This window comes from Ceratotherium simum, chromosome 7, assembly GCF_057802395.1.
Source record: "Ceratotherium simum simum isolate JZ-2026a chromosome 7, ASM5780239v1, whole genome shotgun sequence".
In the NCBI taxonomy this organism is placed as follows: domain Eukaryota; kingdom Metazoa; phylum Chordata; class Mammalia; order Perissodactyla; family Rhinocerotidae; genus Ceratotherium; species Ceratotherium simum.
In genome coordinates, this window is record NC_141906.1 from 27752795 (window position 1) to 27757880 (window position 5086).

The window sequence follows — 5086 nt, forward strand, 5'->3', positions numbered from 1 at the left end:
AACAATTAAACAGGAACAAATAGATCAGATAGAGCATTAGCTTTATTGTACAATCAAATATCATTTTTCTCTCCTGGGAGGAGTAAGGCCAAGAGGGACCAGAAATATTCACGTCTTAGAAATAGGGTGGAAATCCTATGGGGGAAGAGGAAAAGATGACATGGAATAAGTGTTTTTTCCTGCTCTCCTGTCCCAGGCTCTCAATGCTTTCACCTTAACTATTGAATCTAATACCAATGGTAAATCAGTTACGGTTCTCTACCCAGCTGGGTAATAGGATAGTCCTACTTCTTATACGACTTATAACTAATTCTAGATATCAATCACTGTTACTTTTTAAATTCAGGCTAGTGATGATCCAAAATTTAGGAACAAAGAAACCAACAAGCTGACCTAATGCTGTCTACCTCTGCATTGCCCTAGAAACTTAAAGTCCCATATCTCACACCACTGACTTCTAGACACATGAAACTTAGTTGATTTTTTTTTTTTTTTCCTGGTTAAACTCTGAAAATGCAATCCCAGCTTAGAAGTGGTAAAAAGAAACCCTAAGCTCTGTTGGCAAAAGTTGTTCCATTCACCAGTTCCTAAAAAGCATATACTGAAGTCTCTAGGCCTCTAGTCTCCATGTGAGACTCACAGCCCTGGAATAATATGGCTGCCCAGTTAGTCTAAGGACTGAAGTGGGCTCCTGACTTGAGGAAAAACTGTTTTTTGTTTTTTCTTTTTTGTTTGCTCCAGATTCTCCCCTATCCTGGGAGGTAAGGGTAATTTCTCCCCCTGCTTATACTTCAGCTTCAACCATTCAAGTTGTTATGCACATACTCAGTCATCACATTTTATGTCTGATTCCTGGGGACAAACCCAGAATATCCTAGTTTCTGATTAACTTACTGATGGATCGGTGCTATCCTTTAACCTGGAATCATGTAATTATGTGTGCATCCTTAGGATGTGTCCCAACCTCGAATATGTTTTTAAATCCCACAATAATCCCAGAAGACTCCTACTTGCCTCTACAAGAAGCTGGGCCTTTTGTCTCCAGGCGGTGTTTATCATTCAGTCTCAATTTCATCATTTCTCACACTCCTACCTGTAACAAAGATGCTGTAGGAACTCTAATCTTCTACTATGTAGATAACTGTCTGAGATGATGGCTAAACCTTGTTGGGCTTGGGGGCAGCGTGTCCCTCTTGCAGAAGCCTGTGTGGGATGAAGCCCCTTGGCAGGGACAATAGTCAGACTCTATCCTACTATGAGTGCTTGAACTCAGTGGGTAAGTTTTTTCCCATAAGTCTGAATTTACAAGGTCAAAGGAAGATTATTGTTACATGCCATCAAGTCAGCTCCGACCACTGGCAACCCTATGAATGAGTGATATCCACAATTTCCTGTCCTCAACAGCCCTGCTCAAGTCCTGTAGACTCATGCCTATGGCTTCCTTCCTTTATGGAGTCAACCCATGTCATATTGGTTTCCCTTTTTTCCTGCTGCCTTCTATTTTCACCAGCATTGTCTTTTCTAAAGAATCTTGCCTTCTCCTGATGTGCCCAAAGTAAGACAGCCTCAGTTTTATCATTTTTTCCTCCAGTTATAGTTCAGGTTTAATTTCCTCTAGGACCCACTTATTTGTCTTTCTGGCAGTCCAGGGTGTTCATAGAGCTCTCTTCCCACACCATATTTCAAATGTCAATTTTTTTCCAAAGGATAATAGAATATTGGAAACCAAAGAACTCAGTATTTGGTTAATATAGAGTATGTAAAAGGTATAAAACTTAAACTGCCCATCCTTCTTAAGAAAATACAAATAGGTACACATCTCAAAAAAACGGACAGTTCTCCTCCCTCTTTCCTCCCCACCAAACTGGTCCTTGTTGAAGAGAGTGAAAAGGGAATCAAAAGGTGCTGATCCTAAAAGACCCAGGATAGGGGATTCTGGGTGATAGGGATTTAATATCTGTAATAGAGTTAAGTCCAAAGAACAGACATGGAGAACAGGAAGGGATTGGTGTGCCCATGCAAGTTGAAGTACTTAACTTGGTATTTATTACTCAGTTCTCCAGAGAAGCAGAACAAATAAGGTGTATAATACCTATTATAGGGAATTGGCTTATGTGATTATGGAGGCTGATAAACATGAAAATCTACAGTTCTCAAGCTGGAGACCCAGGAGAGCCAGCCAAGGGTTTAGTTTCAGTCCAAGTCCAAAAGCCTGAGGACCAGGGAGCCTATGGTATAAGTTCTAGTCTGAAAACTAGCAAGCTCCAGACCCAAAAAGAGCCAATGTTTCAGTTGGAACCCAGGGGTAGGAAAAGGCCAATGTCCAGGCTCAAGGCAGTCAGGCAGAAGGAGTTCCCTCTTACTCAGTGTTTTGTTCTCTTCAGGTCTCCAATTGATTGGATGAGACCCACCTGCATTATGGAGGGCATCAGCTCTGCTCAGTCTACCAATTCAAATGTTAATCTCATCCAGATTCACCCTCTTAGACACACCCAGAACGTTTGAGCAAATGTCTGGGCACCCCATGGCCCAGTCAAGTTGACATAGAAAATTAACCATCACATGGTGGATTGGAGAACATAGATTCTAACTCAAAATGAAGATAACTAGAGGCCTCAAGGACCAAGTGACCGACAGAAGATAAACAAAGCACTAAGATTAGAATGTAGAGAAGACCCAGTACAGGGATTGATCTGGGATATGAGTGGCCAGTCTCTCCCTTTCTGCTCCGGTGAGGAGGCCTAGAATAAAGCCTAGTGAGAGAGAAGGAATGGAGGCTATATTTTACTGAATACACCAAATTCAAAGTGAAAACTACACTATGTACCCTTGAAATATTGTCTTGAAGCTACAGAACAATGGTCATTGTAGCTCCAGTGGGCAAACCTTAGTGTCCACTCTACCTGAGTCTACAGACTTCAGGATAATACAACTAAGACAATAGCACTTCCAAGGAACAAATGATAAATTCCTTGCCCCAAGATGTCAGACGTTAAGGAGCATTAAGTCCTCTTTCCCTTGTCCATTTCCCAAACAGTTGGAAAGTGGTATTCCATGTGGCACAGCAGGGCTTAACGTGAAACTCTGGTGGTCCTTCTCTGAACTTGAGTTGAAAACTGGGGGTGGGGCTCCAGCAGGGACATCTTGCATCTTGAATGTTAGTGCATCTAGACCTTTGTTGCAGGACTGAGTTAAGTGTCCTTAGAGCTCAACAAACTTACCAGGATGAGCAGAAATTAAAGAAGCCAAGATATTTTGGTGAATTAGATTTCTGTATTACATCTTCCTTATCTGGTGCCTTTTACTGGAGCGCTACAGTTCCATTTAGTCATGGTTTTTTGAACCCTTTAAAGGCTTTTCTATCCCGAACCTGTTATAAGTGAAATCTATTTTTATTTCCTGGATCTCAGGCCTTTTTCCTGTGGGGAGCAATATAACACTAGCTTCTCTGTGACTTAGTAGATCTGGTAATGCCTTTCTGGTTAACACAGCAGGTTTGTGTTCACTGACAGCTGTATATTAGGCTGTGCTGCTTATCTTTCATATTATGGAGAAGTTATTACCCCTGTGGTTCGAGCAGTGTCTTCTACAGACTTCTCAGAGCCCCAAATGTTATAGACATAACAGCAATATCATGGACTTGAATATGACCTTAGGCCTAATTTGGTAGCTGGTAGCCATCTTAACCCTCTGGCCATTGTTCTGGCCCATCATGGTGTGAAACGAGGTGTCAATTTCCAAACTGCTAAATTTACTGGATCTTCGTATAGTATCTACTCAATTAGTGATATTTCCTGATAGATGCTCTCTGCTGGGTGTCAGCATGCCCTATAAAGGATACTGGGGTCTACTCCCAGGTACCCATCCAGATGCCTCTACTCCACACCAACTTGTCTTCATTTTTTCTCCTTCTAGGCCTCTGACCAGGAGTCAAGGCATTTGCCACTGCCCATTAGTGTATACATATGTATTTAAACCTCAAAATGAAGGGTTTTTCCTTCACTTTGGATATTCAAATATCCAAATCATCTGGATATTCATTTGGATATTCAAAATGGATAGTCACGTGCACTGGCTGAAGCTATACCCATTAGGAGGACATCCCCCTCTCCATTATTTAAGGCTACTCTCCAGTGAGATTTGTTATGCAGCAGCCATCCATCTTTGGCTTGTACTCCCAGGTAGATTCACCTGTGAATCAAATTTGGGCATTCTTCTTCACAGTGTTTGTCTCCCATGCCCTGGAGTGCATGTGACTTCACAAGGCCCCTCAACATGCTACATTTCAGGTGCTCAACAGTCATGTGTGGCTAGTGGATACTAAATTGCACAACAGATTATAGAGAACTTTTCCATCACAGAACATTTCCTTAGAGCACTGCTCCAGGACTCCTTAGACTCTATTGTGACAGAAAGCCCTAGGGCAAAATGATAAATGTGTGTAGCGTTCACTTCACATCAGTGTAAGCTGTTCCTGAGCCCCTTTGTTGACGTGGTAGAAAAGCATTCACCAAGTCAAAGGCTGCGTACTGTGTCCCCGAGACTGCTCTAGCAGTGTGCTAGATGTGCTTGATGTGCTCTAGCAGGGAACACATCTGACAAAGCAGCTTAAATGGGACTAACACTTGAATTTGAGGTAGACTCATTCTCCAGGATCTAGCTCTTTAGGTCTTATTCTCACTTAATTCACCAGTATATAATGGAGACCACCACCCTTGCATCCTTTAGGTCATTTTGAAAGTGTCACTAACTTCCTCCATCTCTTCAAGTACACAATCTTTTTAGTTACTATCTTATCCAGAGAAAGAAGTTCCAAAGGCTTCTCCCTTGCCTTCTCCACTAAACCTCTTGCTTCATAGGCCAAGACCCTGAATACACAGGTATATCAATTCTGACTAGACATTCAGGCAAGACGAATGATCATCAAGTGCATCCCAGAACCAGAGGACCCACTACGAGCTGGATATTGGCCAGCAATCCACTTATTACCTGGCCTTCCTGTGCCTCCACTTTGTAAGGGGAGACATAATGAATCTTTGGGTTGCTGGGTATGAATGTTACCTAGGAGTCATGTCACACATCCTCC